Source organism: Mesoplodon bidens (assembly GCF_964165515.1).
Source record: "Mesoplodon bidens genome assembly, chromosome: 13".
Taxonomy (NCBI): domain Eukaryota; kingdom Metazoa; phylum Chordata; class Mammalia; order Artiodactyla; family Ziphiidae; genus Mesoplodon; species Mesoplodon bidens.
In genome coordinates this window covers 61140130-61160366 of record NC_138169.1, presented here as the reverse complement: position 1 = coordinate 61160366, position 20237 = coordinate 61140130, and the positions used below count along the sequence as shown (strand labels likewise).

Here is a 20237-nt window from a genome sequence, read left to right as displayed (position 1 = left end):
GCAAAGCTTAGGTGAAGGCTTGTAAAAGGAAAACAAAAAGAGTTCAGTGAGAAATTACTTCTAATGCTGTGATTAATGCAAAACAAATGCTAAAAATGTTTCCAACACAAAAGTTATTTAATCATTATCAATCATTTAGATAAAAATAGTCACCCGAGACAGCTTTAATTCCCTTCCTAGACCTTAAATAAAGTGGCGTTATGTCTACATGACAACAAAAAAGAGAGGGGAGAGAGGGAGCATTGCACAGGCCTCTGGAAGTGCCAGGAATCCCCCCAGGATTTTTTATTCTGCCTTTCTCCTCACCAAACCATCATAGGATCAGTTAAACTATCATTCACCCTTATTCACTCCATGTCCCATTATTCCCAATTTCATACTCATCATTTTTAAAGCTCAAAAGAAAGCCCAAATGCTCATTCTCAAGAGAAAACCTCAAGCCCTGGGGCCGCCCTCAACTTCAAGACATCATCTCCTTCTACCCCTGGCTGTAGGTAAGATTACATCCAAGCCTTCACAAATGGCTGAACACTCAGCAGAAGGCATTACAGCATACCTTAGGCTGCTACCTTTGAACCCATCAATTTAAGGAACTGACCAGCAAATGTGCCCACCAGAAAATGCCAAAAATGCCTGCAAACATACATTCAGAACAGCCAAGAACTGGAAACCGAGCAGGTACTTCCTCCCTCTGGAATCAGTACAATTTCAGCTGACGCCCTGTGAGGAAGCCAGCCAGCAAGGCAGCAGAGCTTCAAAATGGACCCTGCTCCCCAGAGAAGCCCAGGAACATACTCAGCTCCTGGAAACTGCGCAGCCCAACAGAAAGACACATTTACAACTGCTTCCACTTAGGGGAAAACCCAATGAATGCAGCACTTCTGCAAGAGAATTGGCTGCCTGGTGAGAGCACGAGCATCCTCCCCAAAGTTGTCAAGCAAACACTGGACTGCCACCTGTGCCCCATGCTACAAAAGGGACCAAGTCCCCACTTAGGAGCAGAGGAGGGCAGTTAGACCAGATGACGCTATGTTTCCTTTACTTGTGAGATTCTTGTCTCATCTAGACTGATCTGCCTACCTGCCCAAAACCTTACATAGGTTTTAAAAAGTCATGTTCAAGTCAACATTCATTGAGGCCTCTCTTACTAGTGTCAGATAACACACTGCTGTTGGAGGCATCAAGATGCCTGAGAACCTGTCCCTATTTACCTCTACTGAGCAAAAAACCATACAAATTGGTAGCCATGTTTCTTATGGCAACAGTGTTCAGTGGTTCACTCCCTCTGGCAGGAATCTTCAGTGTTACATTTTAATTCCCTGGTACCTACCTATAAAGCGTCCTTTGGTCAGAGCAAAAGCTGAGGCATATTCTCCATAAAATTTCCTAAACTAAATCTATTTGGACCTTTGAACCAGAGTAGGTCAATAGCTATTGCAGGTTCTGTGATGAGAGAAAAGAAGGTAAAATCTAAACTTTAGAGGAATAGATAGGAGTACGAAGTGGACAAATTATCTATATTGAGAAAGTATCTTCCCTTTAAAAAATGACTCACTTCAGAGTTTCTTATATTTAGTAGTATAAATCATTAACTAATTAATACAGAAGACAAAGTTCCAAAACTTGAAACTCAAATAGCAAGAGATCCATAAAAAATGAGTATTCAACAATGTCTTTTTTCAGTTCTCCTCAAGTCAAGATCCTAAGATACACAATTTAAATACAATCACTTTCCTCAAGGAGGTTATAATCTTGAAGAAAGATGTGAAAAACAAAACAGAGATTTTTATATGTCCTATAATAAGGGATAGAAACAAAGGGAAGAGAAAGGGTTTTCCACTTGGGCAAGGTGTAGACTGATAGATAGGAAACTACACAGGAAGTCCTCAAGAGAGCATAGGATATGGCTCTGACCTTGAGGGGCTTCAATAAGTGGAGTGGGAAGGAAGACATGGCAAACAGAAGGAACAGCATGAGGCAAGGCCTGGGCAGGAGCACACAGGGTTATGTTCAGGAAAGAGAAAGCTGAGGTTTGGCTAGGAGGTGTGGTACAATGTGGTGACTGGTAAGAGGTATAGCTGGAGATAAAAGGTTACAGCCAGATCATGGACATCCCTGAATGGTACGCTAATGAGCTGGATTTTATCTTAAAGGTAATGGGAAGCCATTTAAGTGGGGGATGTCAGTAGGGAAGGGGTATTATTTAAGTTATGCTTTAGAAAGATAATTCTGGCATGTGGTGTGAGGGATGAATTAAGGGAACCTGATATTAGAGGCAGGGGGACCATAAAGAGGCTTGGCTGAAATTCAATTCTTGCTGCATGAGGACCAAACCAGGGCAGCGCAAGTATAAAAACTAGAGATGAAACAGTAATGCAGTTTCAAATAATCCCATCCAGGAACACATCAATTCCAGACTTTCCCTACTGGTTTACCTTAAGAATTCAGTCTTAGGGCTCATTAGCCAACAAGTTGCATTCCCTATTCAAGTCAAACCAGTCTCCACAGTGGCATTACACACACGCACAGAGTTATTTCTGCCTTGATATTTTTGTAGAATATTTTCTTATATCCTCTTCCAACCATGCAGGTGATGCCTGCCATACAACTGGTGTTCTCCAAATGTTTGTTGCATGAAGGAATGAATGATCAAATGAACAAACAGATCCCAAGCCTTCCCACATTTCAAGGTCATGCCCAAGTCTTCACTTCTCCATGGCAACATACTGCAAACTCTGGACCACAGCACTCACTCCCTGGCCTGACTTAACACTGCTCGCAGCTGTAGAGCTTGCAACTAAATACTAGTCATATATTGTCTTCTCATTGTTTCCAGTACACAACTCTTATTTTCCTTACTCTATTGCAATTCAGGCTCAAGCTGAGACCAACTGTAGCTGTACAACACTTACATTTGCTTCAGCACCCAGTGCAGGATGGGGCACATGGAGGACTTCATGGAGTTCTTTCTGAATGAAAATGAATTAGCCCCTGACAGCTCATCAAAGTCCTGTGGTTCAAACTACTCCAACTGTAGCTCCACCCAGGCAGGCGGCCCCTGCGCAGTTCACTGTCTATGCCCCTTATGGCCACATGTAAGAGAGACACTTTCAAAAGTAAAGAGCAAAGAAACATAACCCGTTTGTTTACTTCACAAGCACACAAAGCTGTTGTTCTCCTTTTGCCTTCTCCCAGCACGTACCTACCATCCCAAATTCACAGTTCCATTTTTTGGTGCATCGGAGAGACCACTGTGAGTCCTCTTGTGGCACTACTGCCAACGTGTCCTGTGAGTACACGCACACGTTCACTCAACGCACTCACAGAGGAGGGTGAAAACAAGAGCAAGGTGAAAACGGTTTGCCTTGTCACATTCCAGCAGCCAGCAATGACTCCAGAGGGGGCAGCGCACAATGGACACTCTGTACTGGCTCAGGCTTTCAGGCCAACAAAAGTTAACCCTTCTGTGGCTGTTTGCAGGACTTGGAATGAGAGGAGCACCATAGGAACAATAACGCTTGCTTAGGAAATGACCACTCAGCAGGTTCCAGGCGAATAGAGGGGAGAGGAGAGTAGCTGTGATGTGCTTGGGAAAGAACACTGAGAGAACAGTCCAAAGACTAGGCCTGCCTTTCACCGACAGTGAGATGCTAGACAAGTCACTCTGAGTCCCTTACTCCATACTTATCCCAGCAGTGAACTGAGCAGGACCAAGGTCTGTTCCATACTCAAGACTGTGTGATTATACCCTGCACAGACATAGACCTATGGGACACTCCAAAGTGGGTAGTGTGAGCCTACAGAATTATTCGTCTGAGGGCCCAGGGGACTCCTGCTTGGCTCCATGGGCTCCATGACCCAAATGAGTCCCAGGGAGTAAGTACATCCTCTTTCCTCCATGATCTACAAAATGGAAGTATTTTTCCTAGTCTAGAACACATTCACTACCTGCAGCCTTGAGGGAACTCTTACTAATCCTGGAACTTGGTGGAAATGCAAATCGCAAGCCCCACCTATGGCTCCAAGGGTGGGGCCCAACACTCTGGCTGGTACCAAGGCCTCCAGGCAGTTCTGATGGGCTTAGGCTTTGCCTATGTGCTTACCCTTACCAACTGACTTGACCAAAGAGCACTACTGCTCTATGTTTAAAGGGAATTCTCCCTTACAGTTTTACTTTTAGTCTCTTAAGAACAGACATCAGTGGCATTTTATTCATCTATGCAATCCCATGCCTAGCACAGTGCCCAGTGCATAATGGGCACTCAAGAAATGTTGGTTGGGGCTTCCCTGGTGGCCCAGTGGTTGGGGGTCCGCCTGCCGATGCGGGGGGACGTGGGTTCGTGCCCCAGTCCGGAAGGATCCCACGTGCCGTGGAGTGGCTGTGCCTGTGGGCCATGGCCGCTAAGCCTGCACGTCCGGAGCCTGTGCTCCGCAGCAGGAGAGGCCACAACAGTGAGTTTTGCGTACCACAAAAAAAAAAAAAAAAAAAATGTTGGTTGACTGAATTAATAAATAAACAAACTAGCTCGGGCTGGGCTTCCCAGCATCATCCACCTCTCCCATCTGCTTTGCTTCCAGGGCACATTCAGGCCATCATCACCCTGACCGCTGCTTTCCAAAGTGTCAACATGGTGGAACTGATGCAGCCCTTGGCATATATAACAGGAGTCAAAAGATGCGGATTCTGGACCTAGTTCTGCCACTTAGGAGCCCTCATAAGCCCTCTTTCAGCCTTGGTGTCTCATCAATGAAATGAGAAAAAAATGTCTTCCTGATTTTCCTCATTAGGTTATAGTTTTTATCTCTCTTTTTTTTTTCTAATGGAACTATATGCTTCTTGTAAATTTTTTTTAATAGCACATGCACCTCATAAGGTCTTAAAGGCAAACAATGACAAATATAGGGAGAGTTTGCTGCCTCATTCCTGACCTTTCCCAAACTCCCCCCGGAACTCCTCATCCTCAGTCCTACCTCGGCTCCTTACTCTGCAGATCCCATAAGGCTGGACACTTCTTTCATCTTTACATGTAGAAGACACTGAGCTGCCTATACAATCATCAGGTCAGAACCCTTTCCCCTCAAAACTCTGTAGAATGTCTTCTAGCATGTGCAGTAACAGAAGAGAAGATGGAAGCCAGCCTGGTTTTGTTTCCTTTGTCGGTAACTTGTCTCATTCTTTTCTAATCGCAGATTTTTTTTTCATTGTAATAGAATTTTATTAATGACAAAATGAGTAGTGTGGACCTCACTTCTTTTATTTTTCCTGGAATATAGTGCACCTTTTGGATCTGTAGTGCAGGTTATTTCTAGTTCAGAACCGTTCCCTTCAATTATTCCTTTAATTATTTCTTCTATTCAGTGGTTCTGGCTTCCAATTTTTTCCTGTAACCTCAGTTTAGAATTCTCATCTCTGTTCTCCATTTCTCTCATTTTCTCTCTCACTGTTTTTTGCATTGTGGGAGAGCATTCCTTAATCTAAGGTCCATAACACCAGTTTAATTCTGTCTTCCATCCTCCGTTTGCCTTTGACTTCACTGTGGATGTTTAATTTTGCAATTGCACATTTTGTATCCCTGGAATCTAACCTTATTCATCCTTCTTTCTGTTAATTCTGATGCTTTTTCATGTCAGCATGCTCTCTCCTTGTTATTTTATGCTCCTTTTCCACCAGGGGTCATGCCTCTTCCTGTTGCAGATGTCTGGCAGCTATCTAAAATTCTTATTTTGCTATTGTAGTAAATAATATCACAATACTGTTCTTTTTTCCTTGTTCTGAGTGTTTCTCGCCTAAGGTCTTGTGTTTGATTAGTTCTCTTCACTCATGCTCTGAGGAAAAAGCCATGCAGGGCAGTCTTGTCTACAGAGAAAGCACTAGACTGCTTTTGACTCTACCTTCCATCCATCCATCCATCCTGAAGTCAGTCAAGTCCTTCTCTCAGAACTATCGCTATTATCAGTGATCTGGTCACCTCAGTTCCTAGTGAACAGTAACAGTGGTATGTTGGGGCTCGTGAGAGCCCACCCATGTGAGTCTCATCCCAGCTCCACTTTCTGTGGTGTCAAGTTGAGAGCTTGAAAATTGGCTGTGGTAGGAGTGTTTACACCACAAGAATCAGCAAACTTAACAAATCAGGGCTTAGAAAAAAAATCAAGAGAACAGGGTGTTAAGCATTTACACAACTGATAGCAGACATCTACCTACAACTATTTTGTGTGACTAAAAGGGGATTCTTCTGTCAGATTCTTTGCAACTCTGAGCAGCTGAAATCCACAATGTGCACTGTCATATAGACTCTTTATGTCTACCTCAGAACTTTCCTTGAGGAAACATCTCTGCCCAGAGGTCAACAACTCCTCCCAAACCTCCCTCCTCCAGTCTTGCCCATTTGTTCTCTGAAATCCGTAGACTTTGAGAATATGTATAATGATGTTAAGGAGAAGACAGTCTTTGGTTGTTTTATTAAAGTTGTCCGTGCAGTAGATCTGATGACTGCCTATTTTCCTTATTGACAGAAATTGTGAGTTTCTGATCTTAGGGGGACAAACTGTGTAAAAGGATGGAGTGTGAGCCTACCTGACAACAGATAGCAAAGCAACTGCATCTTCAACTTAGGCTCATTGGCTACGGTTATAAGAAATCCCTTCTCAGATTCTGGCAAGAGACTGACCATCTGTCTGATTTTGGCTTTGGGGTGGTTGAGCGTTCATCTCCCTATATGCCTTCTGAGGTATTTAGGTGGGGAGTCAGAAGTGGCCTTTTCCTCTTGGGGGACTTTATACGTGTCTGGGATCCTCTTCTGCTCCCTCAAGCTAACACCTCTTCATTACTCAGGCCCACGTCAAAGGGTACTTCCTAAGCTTCACAAACCACATCAGGACTCCCTGTTTTGTGCCATTAGAGCATAGACCTTTTCTTTCCTAGCACTTACTATATTTTATAATTAATACTTGTGCCACTCTTGGTTTCAACTCTGCCTGCCCCACTAAATGGGAAGCCCTTGAGGGTACATGCTGTGTTTGTTTAGCTAACCATGGAACCCCCAGGGCCCCGCACAGCTCCTGATCCATGGATCCAAATTATTCACTGTGTGAATGCTGAATGAGAGGCTGTGTCAAAGACCTGCCAGGTGCCATTTGACTCAGATGCCCATGACTCTGAGTGCTGTGTCTCTGAAAGTCCACATGCTGCAGAAGCATACAGAGTAAAAGCTCCATAAACACCGATAAAGTGATCAAGCAACCCAGCCCCTACCAGCTCTCAATCAGCGAGGGCAAAGGCAGCTCTGCCCACAGCTCTCTGACCCTGCAGACACACCAGTGGTCTCCAGCAGAGAATGAAGAGCAGACTCAGTGGCTTTTTTATATTACATACCTGTGTGGTACATTCCTGATCACAGTTCACCTCCTCCAAGCAGCGTTCTCTGAGTCCTACACCCACCACATTCCCCAGCACCATCTCTTGAGTGGCAGCTCCCCCAAATCCCACTGATTTGCTTAACTTCATATAATCCCCTAATTCTTCTGGCTGGCCCATCCTTTCTTCTTTCTCTACCTGGTTACCTCTAAGTCATCCTTCAAGAATTGTGTCAAGTTTCACTTCCTTCATGAAGACTGGCTGGGCCTTCCTTTTCTCCTCCTTTCCCCTTGTGTGTACACATGTATAGACACACACTTATACACACTCACACTCACAGGTGGTCTTGCTCTCACTTCCCTGGGCATTTTGCTATCAAAGCATTTGGCAAACTGTATTGCAGTGTTAACGGCTGGGTTTTAAGTGGGTCTCTACCACAGTTCAGAGGACAGTGAACATACTCAGTAAGTGTCCAACAGCAAGTGTCCAAGCCATGTTTCCCCTTGAAAAGAGGAATGGAAGTAGCACTGATTTGATGTCACAGGTTTAGATTACTTAACCTCTCTTTTCCATTTAGTAGTTGTGTTCTTGGAAATTACATTTAAACCGTTCAAGTTTCATTTGGAAATTAGGTAATAATCCTACCTCAAGGGTTGTTTTGAGAAGTAATTGAAGATTAAATAAGATATTTATGAAAGATCATGTTGGGATCACCTTAGTGGGCATTCAAAACTTTTGGTAAATTTCATTTACTCCTGTAGTCTGTGTCACCCACACTGGCTTTTAGCTAAATGTTGCCTTTTCTTTGCAGATCCCAAGTAAAGCCCGAGAGTTGGGCGTTGGAGACCAACCTCCTCCATCTCCCTTTACAATGGGAAGCACAAACAAGTAGTTTAATTTGTACCTACTAACGTGAGTGTTTTGATGTTGTTTGACTATTGCTTTCTTCTTCTACCCAGTTTGTCTTGTGGAGGAAATAAGACTTAGTTCAGCCACGAATTCCAGACTCAATTCCCTGCTCTGCCATTCGGAGCTGGGTGGACTTAGGCAAGTTCTTTTTTCTCCCTAGGTCTCCCCATCCTCATTTGTAGAACACGGGAGGTGATGAGGTGAATTCTGTGGCCCTCCAGCTCTGACCTTCTCAGGTGCTGAGCCCTCTCTCCTCAACTTTACGACCAGAGCCCTTCAAAGACAGAGCTGGTACCTTACACCTCTGCATAGGTTTTACTAGTTCTGCAGGTCTGCTTGGCTGAACCTAACATAAAACTAAGAATCAGTTCCTGTGCTTAGGGATCTCCATGACAGGGAGAGAAGCAGAATCAAACTCCCGAGGCCTGAGGCCGAGAGCACACTGTTAACCAACAGTTCCAGTTCTAGCAGCAAAAACAGTGCCTCCTCTGGGAACCAATAACACAACACAACAGCACGAGCCCTGGGTCTTCGGCCCTGGGGAGAGGTCTCCACAGCACTGGCTAGGCCAATCCTCAAGTTTACAGGTGGAGCTCTGGTCTTGGCGTATTACCTGTTGCCTGTATTTTTCCACTCAGTCAAGAAAAGCACACACTTGTAGTGTGACAGGGGGTTAAATACAACAAATGGCCTCTACAGCCATTATCAATTTAATCCAAACAACAGCCCTGTGATGCAGAAGACCCATCCTCATTTTAAAGATGTGGAAATGGGGCTTCCCTGGTGGCGCATCGGTTGGGAGTCCGCCTGCCAATGCAGGGGACACGGGTTCGTGCCCCGGTCCGGGAAGATCCCACATGCCGCGGAGCGGCTGGGCCCCTGAGCCATGGCCGCTGAGCCTGCGCGTCCGGAGCCTGTGCTCCACAACGGGAGAGGCCGCGGCAGTGAGAGGCCCGCGTACAGCAAAAAAAAAAAAAGATGTGGAAATGTAAATGTAAATGTCCAGGAAGGCATTTGCTCAAGGGCACACGCTACCTGTGCCAGAGCCACAATCAAATTCAGGCTTATATGATTCCAAAGTCTGTGCTTTTACTTTTAGATCATGATGTCTCTAAAACACAAAGTGATGCCAGCTTTTGGCCAAACGCTCCTAGCTACTTCTATACATAGGAGCTCTAAAACCAGTTTGCCATCTGACTTGCCACATCACTTAAATTCTCTGGGCATCAGTTTTCTCATCAGCCTCCTAATCTCTTCACAGACTCTTCCAAGGAAAAAAGTAAATAATATACGCAGAATAGCACCTAAATAGGTTAAATATGTAGGGTTGGCCGGTAAGAAATAACTGTGATCATAATATTTCTTGTCCAAGTATATTAAAGAAGATCCACATGGTAAAGAAAATGATCCTAACTTTGAAGAGAGAAATAGTATATAATAAGTGCTTTAAGTTTATTCTTTGATTTAACCCTGAGATGTACCCATTTTACAGATAAGAAAACTGAAATTGAGATATTTGTTGAAATCACAGAGGTAGTTCTGTCTGACTCCAACTGTCACTTGCTTTCCATTGAACTATAATGCTACCAGTCTTTAAATACTCAGCATTAGTAGTCACTTAAACTCTGATCCTCCACCATACCACATGTAAACTGGTATGAAAATGGTAGACTTATCTGAGGGCAATGCAGCTAAACCGAATAATCAAACAGATAATAAATTCCCTAGTCATTCTTTCAAGGCCCTTTAATTTTACCTGTTCAGTCTTAATTCAAATTCCTTGACTTCTCAACCATCGATTCAGCAATCGCTTTGCTTATTGTCATTTGAATGTAAAGTGTAATCTGACACTTTCATGTTTGTGCTTCTGCCACAAAGGAGATGCTAGGCATACCAGAGAGTAAACAAATACTGGCTCCATTTCCTGCCCTTTGTTATATTTCTCCTTCAGCTTTCCTGCATGGTCATTTAAATATTGCATTGTTACTTGAAACTTGAATCTCCAATTATGCTTTAAACTCCTGGAAATGAGTACCTGTATCACAGAGCTTCTTTGTTTCCCAGAGTGGCTGATCCCCATTCTGAATGTTTATATGTAGTTTTATTTTTGTCCTAAAGGTGCCTCTTTTGGACTCCAGACTGAAGAGTTGGTGGCTGACAGGACTAGTAGTGGGCAGGACAGTCAGATGTCAGGATTCTCTCCTGTGTGGCATGCCTGGAAGTGTTCCTCACACCTACCCTCCTCACATTCTGAAAACTCCAGTCATGGCTCCCATCTCAGCTCAGGGGAGATGTAGCCTTGGCCTATTCCTCACGGGACCCCATCCCATCTGTTTTGCTGACTGACACTCCACAGAGCCCTACATGACTGTCCTCTGTTGCTGCTCCTCCACTGGTTTTCATGAGTTCTTATGGAGTCTTCCATCAGGTTGAGAACAGAGACAACCTCCTCTGTATCTCTCGAGGTCCCCAGAGCATCATCAGGGTCTATCATACTCATGTTTAAATGTAAATGAGCAAACCAAGTTTGCTGAATCAGAAGGTTGAAAAGTTGATGAGTTTGAATGAAAATTCTGGACAGCTAAGATTGGGCCCAACTTAGACAGCCCTGAGTTTTGTCCTTCCCACTGCTGTCAGGAAACCTCAGACCAGCAAGATGCCTGCCATGGGTGACCTGTGCCTCAATATCAGACAGCTGGACCTTCTGCATCAAGGCCTCCCTGCTCCTACCAGATGCAGTACATGTTCATGATTAGCATTCGTTTCCTTGTGGCAATTCCAAATTCACATTCAAACTTTGTCCCATCTCTGCTACTGTACCCACCAAGAATGTCCCCTTGTTTCAGTTCCACCATCAACCCCCAAACCACATCCTCCTTGAAGCCTTCCCTGACCACTTTATCCCTGATCAACCAAATAGCATAATTCCACATAGATCATGTTCCCACTTTGGCTTCAGACGGATGCTTTCCATTTGAGCTAAGCCTGTCTCTCCAGACATACTGTCCATTCTCCAAGGGCAGAAGCCATGTCTCATACCAGACCTTTCTCACCCAACAGTGCCAAGAACAATGGAACAAATTGCAATGATGGGACCTTAATAAACACATGTGGATCCAAAAACCGACTGTAATCAGGCTCTGGAGTACAGAATAATGAACAGAGAGAAGGCCCACAGGGCTTTCGCATCAAATCATCCTTTTTAGTCACCATTATGAATCAAGACTTTAAAAAAAAAATCAAAGCTCTCATTGCTTGAATAACAATAGGTCACAGACATACCACCCAACAACTGCAAGGGACTTGCCACCCAGATTTCATTATTTTGCTACAAGCACAACAACTGTGCCCCAATTGCCTCTAATGAGAGTTCTCAGGCCACTGCATTGAATTCATCAAATTCAGCATCTCCAGCAACTACATCTTTCCAGGCCCAAGTTCAAACCCCAAGCAGTTTCTTTCCACTGACAAAACTCTCAATCTTTGGCAGATAAAAGGAATAAAGAAGAAATTGCTTTTTACGGAGTTAGGCTAACTGAGTTCCTTGCCTTTTTTTTTTTTTTTTCTATTCCAAGTCCTAGAGTAAAAGTAATTGCAGCATCTCAGTAGCTTGTAGAGCCTTGCTCTTCCTAAATACTCAAGCAGTGTGCTCCTAGGTGACTCAGAATGCCCTCTGAACTCAGGTCAAAACCCAGCTTTCCTGATTCCACCCCAACCCTAATCTCAGAGGCCTCTGGCTTTGGACAAACTGCGGGTCACTCGCTTTCATCTCAAAATGCATACAAACCAACTCACTAATTGTTATTGAACACAGGCCATGAAAGGGCAGACTCTGCTGTGGGGACTGAGCAGACATCCCGGGAGCACAGGCACAGCCCTAGCCTTCATGCCCAACAGAATCTACACAAGAAAATAATGCCTAGCCCCCGAGATCCATGAGGTCCGAAAGTAACCATGGCAGAGATTCCAAATGCCTACTGGGCACAGGAAGCAGTAGCAAAGCCCAGATAGGGAATATAGTCTAGATTTTCCAGAAGCCGTCTTTGGCTGCTTCATTCCCGTTGTCTCAACTCAGTCATTTCACCAATGGGGGCCAGTTTTCAAAAGACGTAGAGGATCAATCCTTTTCTTCCTTCCCCATTATTCACTACAGTACTTCTTCACACTTAGCTCCCCATCCCCTCCTCTCCTTTCCGTGTCCCCAAGTCTGGCTCTTTGGTGCTCACTAGGGAGTTTCTCCTGGTCCCAGTTCCCCTTCTGAAGGTAACTCTCATCCACACTAAACACTTAGCAAAGTTCACTGATCCTCAGTGGGAGTGGTGTTGTTGGGGTGCCAGGAGTTCTGAGCTTTAAGAAACCTTTAAAATGCCCAGGACACTTCTACCTATAGAGTCACAGAATTTCAGAAGGGGCCCTCCCTCCACATCAATCCAAACTCTTTCTCTTTACCGTGGCTCAAGCTAAGGAGCAAAAAGGCAGTACAGCTGGTCCCACACCATGTGCTGACGGGGAGACAGCCCAGCCTGCAGCCTGCCTCTCAGAAGCCTGTCCCTGGAACTTTCCCCTGAGTGCATTTCTCTGCTCAGCTTCTTTTCCACTGCAGCCAGGCGCACTCAGTCCCCAAGGAGTGGGAAGCACTTGGACTTAAGTAACAAAGAAGACTGCATGGTTAAGTGCCAAAATGAGTGTGGTGGACAAAAAGGCAATTGGAATTTTCAGAGAAAGTCAAGAGCTATGTGTGCGAGAGGGGCGAGGAGGCTCTAGTAGGTACTTAATAAATATTTTGATGATTGAATGAATGAGTGAATCAGTGACTGATAGGATGTAACATGCAGTAAAACATTAACTCTTAGGCTTTGAGGGAGAAACTGAGAGTGGGCGATTGCCCCTGAAAGATAGCCAAAAGTATAAAAAGCCGTTGACGTAAGTACTTATTATTCACTTTGTCGAAGAGGTCCTCGTTGTGTTGCTTCACCGTGCAGAGCTTTAGTGTATCTTAAACAACATTCACTTTTAATATTCTATCTCTGCATAAATTCTGTGATTCATTCATGCAACAGAAGTCATTCATAAGTAGGGCTTTGTGGGGCCAACTTGGCCCCATCCTTCAAGGACTCACAGCCTGGAGAGGTGAGTGACAACGAAGAACAAAGCAGCACGAGCCAGATGCCCGGCAAGTACTTTAGTCCTGAAGCGCTCTGGAGAAGGCACTGAAGAGCTAAGAGCTGGTCAGGTGTCCGAAGAAGTAGACACTTTGGCTAAAAGGGACCAATAGGGACACCTACCAGAGAGGAGTCGTTGATACAGAAGGGGCAGAGGTGTGGAGGTGGACAAGTGTACATAGTGCCTAGGGTCTGCCAGGAAATGAGTCTCATGGGAGCAGAGCCTGTGTGTGCTGCATACAACGGGGTTCCCCCGAGAGTGCTGCAAGGTGCCTGGTACAGGCTGCTGGACAGGACGAGCCAGGAAGCGTGAGAAAGAGAAAGAGGAGCAATACAGAAGAGTCAGACAGCAAATGGACGGTGAAGAACCTCCCTGATTCGAGAGAACTTGCTGGGTTAGTCGGGACAGATGCAATCTTGCTCTCAGTTCTGTTCTTTAGAGAGGGTGCAAATTCTGTCTTCAATATCATTTCTCAGCCACTGTGGCTCCCTGATGAAAACTCTCCCCCTCGCACTCGCCACCCATTACCTCTCCTCTCTGTGTGTCTCCATGTCTTTTTCTTTCTCCTTCTCATTCTTAACTCAAAGAGCATTTCCTGAGCACCAATACAGCCTTGAGTCAAAATTGCATACTATCTGAGACTCTGAGTCTCAGATGTATATGCAAAGTAGGCGTCCAACAATTCAACTGATTTAAAATACATATACTGTACACACTTTTTTTCCCCTTTGGTCAACTCAGGAGCACAAAACAACTATTCCCTGACTGTCTTATAACACAAGGGGCCTCTACAGGCATTTCTGGTCATACCAAGAGGTTATTAACCTCCAAGAGATGGTGACAATAATCCCAGACATCAGTTTCCAGGAGGCAGTGTGGAAATCCTCTCAGAGTTCAATTACTGAAATTAGCTGGTATTATTTAATCCGCAGAACCCCTATGTAGTAGGCAGGGTAAGCATATTTTATCCCTATTTTACTGATTAGTTTACTGAGGCCCAAAGAGGTTAAATAACTTTCCAGGGACATTTAGCTGGGAAATAGTAGGGACAGGATCCAAAGCAGATCTTGTCACTTCAGGTGTGACGCTCTTCACACTTTAACAGAGCCATCTGGTCCCATGTGGGCCACCAACTTGTGTCATTTCAGCAAGTCAGCACATCAATGGGCTCATCTTCTGAAAGGGGATAAAATGCTTAGTAAGCCTCCTTCCTCCTTAGAAAATCAAGGGGGCAGATGTGGTATAAAGATGTTTTTGAAAAGAAAAAAGTGCCATGCATATAAAAAGGAGTATGTTTTGATAGGAAAAGATAAGTTGGGTCAAAGAAACATTTTTCCAAGCTGGCAAAGTTCTGAAACTCTTATCTGCTCTCCATTCATCCCCTCTCCCTTCCCAGCACATGGAAAGATGGAAGCCTCTGCCTGCCTGGGGGTTAGCTCAGCTGGCTTTGCCTGTAATTATTTCTCATGGATCTGCAGATCACAATTCATCATTAGCTCCTGGGGAGGGGTAGCTGCTTCCTCCCAAGGGATCCTGTGGACTTCAGGGCTGCTCACATTCTCCATTTGACCCTGGCATTATTTGCTCTGAACTGGATAGGAAGTCAACTGCAGGTTTCCACACCAAAGGCCATTAAAAAAATAATGTTTCCTCAACCTTAGATGGTACTCTCTAAGGGGGTAAAAAACCAACTCTGAAAGGGAAGCTGTTCTGACCTGACTCTGAAAATTCCAGATGTGAAATGTAAGGGCCACTAAGTTGGACTCAGTTATCTAAGGTCACCAGTTTCCCCCAAAACTTCATATTGCCCCAACCTGGTATGTCTAAGGAGGCATAAGAATCTAGTAGTAGGCTAAGTGAAAATGGAAATAAATACTTAAAGCCAAACAAGAATGTAAGTTGGCATCTTTCCCCTGCGTTCATGAAGTAGTACACTCTGCGGGCATCTTGGTGTTTACTTTTCTGCACTTAACAAGACTTTGGCTGCCCAAAGTGTCTGCAACTTCATGGAGAGTTTGTGAAACACCAGGGTTTCCTTTAGAAACAACCCTAAATGAAGCTCACACCTATGGCAATAGGTCTGATGGCTGTACTCCTTATTCAATCCTGACCCAAAACATTTTGGGAAGCTCACCAGGTTTCACAATATACCATAGGACAGCAATGGAATTGGACTGCTTTGCTCACTTCTTCACAGGAACCCAACGACCAAGCATAGTGATATGTGGCCAGAACTCTATGAGCCTCCTTTTCTCAGGGCAGTCCTGCCACCCCTCCAGGATAAGAGCAGCCTCTTGTCTCCACCTCCACCCCCAAATAGACCTCTCCCACACAGTGGGTCTCTAAGCAAACTCGGTAACATTATCTCATTTTTTAAGGCACTGCAACTTCTTACAATGTTAATGTGTTAATAATAATTTACCCCATTCTTCTGGCAGGAGCAAAACTGAAGCAACTTGAAATGCCATCAGCAAAAAATTATTTATTTCCCATTCCTGAGCAGTGAAGAAAACAAGGTTTTGTTTGGCCAGGTCCACTCTTAATAGCTATCTGGTTTCAATTAAAACTTCAAGTCTCCAAGGGAAAAACTGGCATTCTGGGCCGCTGAGGCCCAGCCAAGTTTCAGTGTCTCTACAAGACTTCAGAAAGGATGTTCCATCCATCCAGCCACCTCTCATCTTCCTCCTTTTGCATATCATATAGAAGCTTCAGAGCAGAGACTAAATAAAGTACAACTAAAAATAATGACCAGGTTGAAAGAACTCTGCCCTCCTAGAGGTACATTTTTTGTGCCAGAGAAGTATTGATTCCGCTCCTAATGGAATTGAAAGTCAAGATAACAGCAGAAATGGAATCAAGAATCCAGGGGAAAGTGCCTACCTATTTATTTCTTCTTCAGCAAACTCCTGCCTCTCCCCACTGACCATTTTCAACTAAACTTTCTACAAAGATTCCAAGCACTGTTCTCTCTTTGCCCCCAGCCCTCATTTAGGTCAGGTGATTTACAAACTAGCTTGCCATGAATAATGCACTCACAGGACCAGAAGCCCTCGTGGCACCAAAGGGGCTCCTTGGTTCACTCAGGTACACCCCTAGGCCTCCCCTGTGTGAAGTCCAGAACTGGGCCTGCCAGCAGTGCCTTCCTATGGGATGTTCTGATGTTAACATACGAAAGATTCGATTACACTCCTTCACTTGCCTAGCCCATTCGTGAACATATAAGGCAGTTGATATTTTCTCCCAAGCTATGAGTGTCCCCCTTAGGGACCACATCACTGCCTCTCAGCCACTCCTCCTTATGTTCACTACAAGCCATCCCATCCCCCACCTCCAATTTGTTTATTCCAGTGACACATCTATTTTCCCTGCTAAGGGAGACAAGTCTGTTTCCCTCCTCTGGCTCCCAATAGCATTCACTCACCACCTCCTCCCCCCAGCCCCGCTCAGGTTACTGTAGTGGCTAGCAGCTCCCAGAGCCCAACTCTAACACCAATTCAACTTCCAAAGACTAAGACTTTTATTTCCTTAATGGGGGAGGGGAGATGGTGTGCAAAGCAGCACTTTCTGAGTACCTGGTCTCCTATCTTCTCAGGCTACATATACCCTGGAGTTTGCAAATACTCTGTGTTTAACCATACTCTTCTGATCTGTCCTGAAGCCCTTCTTTGGTAGCAGGCAAAGCAATTAAGTACAGAGGAAAATACTGCATCTTCAGCTTAACTGAAACCTGGGACTTCCAAGTCAGGGCAAAAGATATCACACCTCCCTCCACTAGTCTTGGGATGGCAGAAACCACAGAAAGCAGGAGAAAGGGGAGGGAGTGACCTGGGATTGTAAACTGGCTACATTTTAAAGTGCTACAAACTTTCTCCTCCCTCACAGGCCCCTGGACAGCTGGCTCCGCCTCCCCATCCCAGCCAGACAACATCCAACTGGGGTGTGTGAGGATAACTCTCCCAGACCATCCTGGTCCGGCCCCAGTGCTGCAGATGTGGCCTGCATAGAACACCCTTCCTCTCCTCTCCACGTCCTTCTTCCCAAACGACTCCTGCCCCTCCAAAACACACGAGTGTGCATGTGCACACATACACACACGTTTTGAGGATAAGGATGGATTGGGAAGGGCACATCTGATTTACCTGTGTAAACTACAGGAGGGTAAACGATAGGGCAGGACTGCCAGATAGTTTTGGCAATGGCGACTTTATAAAGTTAGTTTTTGCATAAAACTACAGGAAAAGAAGAAAAACAGGATGAACAGTAAAGGAATGAAAAGGAAGAGAATAACAAATAATGTAAGAGGAAAATAAGTAATATTAGTATCTCCATAAAAACCATAGACTCCAACTAACTTTAGGAAAAAAGGTGTGGATAGTGGTGAAGGGGACGGGGAAGCTTGGAAGGAAAAGTAGCTGTGGTAGAATTCCAAAATAAACTGCCCTTTCGGAGAAGAGCTTCTGCAGGGATATACAGAAACACAAATTGGCCTTTTAGCATTAGATGTCAACCATGAGATTATCAGGACAGTTTATTTGAAGCGGAAACGAATCGGAAATCCTTCCCTGAACAGTCCTCCTAGACCACTATACACACCCTCAGAACCCACAGAGACACACATAAAGAATAAATGCAGCATCAAGGGGCAATAAGAACCCGCTCCCCCCACTCCCAGTACCTCTAGCCTCATCTCATACTTCCAACTGCACAACTTTCCGATCTCCAAAGAAAATATTTCCAGTTGGATCCTATTTCAGAATTGTAACTGGTGTGGGCTGTGAGAGGAGGGGTGTGTGCAGCCTGTAGGGGATGGGGACTGGAAGACAGCATTTCGGTAGTTCCTTATTTTTGTAGAGCCAGCATGCTCTACCGATCAGAAATTGCTATTACCCAACAATGCTTCCATCACAAATAGACACCAAAAACAGCATCAGCGTTATCACCATCTTGCTAGAGATCTGCCCAGTCCAGTTTACCTGACTTTGTCTCTGTGGAACTTCTCCTACAGTATTTTAGTCAAAGAGATAAGCGTTTGAAAGACAAAAACAATAAATCGATACTGAAGTGTTCCCTTTCAGTAGTTATTTCCCACTGGAAACCACCGAACGGGGAAGCCTGTCGTTAATTCCCAAGACCACGGCTCCTCTAGAAACACACACAATGCGTGCTTTCAAAAAAGGCATTCGTCTGCTTTTAAGGGAATTCCTGTCTTTTCAGAGTCCCAAAACCGGAGAGCACGAGAAAGAGACTCAGATCCATTGATTAAGATTTTAAGAAAAAGACTCACACAGAGCCACGACGCAAGCACACACCAACCTTCGCCGTTTGGACCACTTCTTCCCTGTTCTTCTTTCTATTAACGACACGTTAGATTCTGATACATTCCCCCCCACCCCCCAAAAAAATCTAACTAGATACAATGTAGCTCTCTAGCTCCACTTAACCTGCAAGTTACAAAGAGAGAGAGAAAAAAATATCCTGCCGCCTTCCCACCCCTTTCCCTCCCCCCTCTCCCTCTCTAGTCCACTCCACCAACGCCAAACCCGCCAGCCCCGGCAGTCAGCGGCCGGACGGAGGGAGGGTGCAAAAGGCGTGGGGAGGGAGAAGGCCGGGGTCGGGGGGCGGGGGGGGATCAGATTAGGCCAAACTCAATAAGGTCCCAGACCTCCAGCCCGACGCCGCCACCAACGAGTCACTTCAAATGAGCCAGCATCTCTGCCCACCGCCGGCGGGCCGTAATCGCGCCCATCCTCGGCAGCCTCGCCGGGACCGGCATCCCGCCCCTTCGGCCCGGTCTCCCCCTTCCCATCGGTGCAAAGTCAAAGCCCCGGCGAGGCAGCTTTAACTTTTTCATGCAGGGAACACACACCGCCCCCGACCCCGAGAGTGCGGCGGCCCGCGGCGTGGCTGGAGGCTGGGCGCCGGGCTCCCGGGCCAAGGTCGCCGCGCGTGCTCACCCACGTCCCGGCGACTCCGGCTCCGCTGGCCCCGGCGCTCGCTCAGATCCCGGCTCCCGTCGCTCGCCCGAGCCCCCGAAGGTGCTGCTGCGGCAACTCCATAGCGATGAGCATCTGTCACACGGCGAGCCGCGGGCTGGCCACCCTCGCTCGGGGGGCGCCGGGGCCCCCGGGCGCCCGGAGGCGGAGGCGAGCGGCGGGCGCCCCGGCCGGCCCCGCGCTTCCCGCCCGGCGCTGTCGCCTGCGCCGCGCCACCGATTTACGGAGAGAGATATCAAGGGGGAAAATGGCGTCTCCGGAGCCCGAGGAGTCCTGGAGTAATCACATTCACACACACACGCCCGCACGCACACACTCGCACACCGCGCGCCGCGGGCCTGGCTAATTTTAGCAGGAGCCCCCCCCCACCCCCCAAATTATATTTATCCCAGTCTCTCCAATCAATGCTATTTTTTTTTTCTTTTCTTCAAAGGATGGATTGGAGCCTTAGAAAATGTTGCCGGGTTCGGGCTCGCAGAAGGCGGCGCGCGGAGGGCGAGGGCGCTTTTGCTGAGCTGTGCAGTTCGGTCCGCGGCGCCGGGCGGCCCAGCCCGCCAGCTTGTCCGCCCGCGGTCGCTAGTGCTGCCGCCGCCGCCGCCGCCGCCGCTCCATGGCCGCGCCCGACCCGCGCCCCCGCCGCGTCCCCTCGCCACCCGCCCGCGTCCCCGGCGAGCGCTGGAGTGGGGTCGGGCCCGAGTGGCTGCCTCCCGCGCCCTCTCCCGAGTCCCGGAGTCCTAGTGAAAGGAAGGGGGAGGGCGCGGGCGGGGGAGGGGGAGGATCGGAGCGGCAGCGCGGCTGAGCCGAACGGGGACAGCCAC

The 20237-nt window shown here is 46.4% G+C and overlaps 1 protein-coding gene across 3 annotated transcripts in view; it reads right to left on the bottom strand.

Moving 5' to 3' along the window:
- The window catches only part of SETBP1 (SET binding protein 1), a 375817-nt gene extending 355811 nt beyond the window's left edge, over nt 1-20006 (bottom strand). For 2 of the 3 annotated variants that reach the window (XM_081251708.1, XM_081251710.1), the window contains exon 1: nt 19381-20006. The gene's annotated coding sequence lies outside the window, so the exon portion shown is untranslated. Of the gene's footprint in view, nt 1-18739; nt 18813-19380 lie in introns of those variants that run through there. The other variant, XM_081251709.1, reaches the window with a different exon arrangement.
- Between the last annotated feature and the right edge of the window lie 231 nt (nt 20007-20237).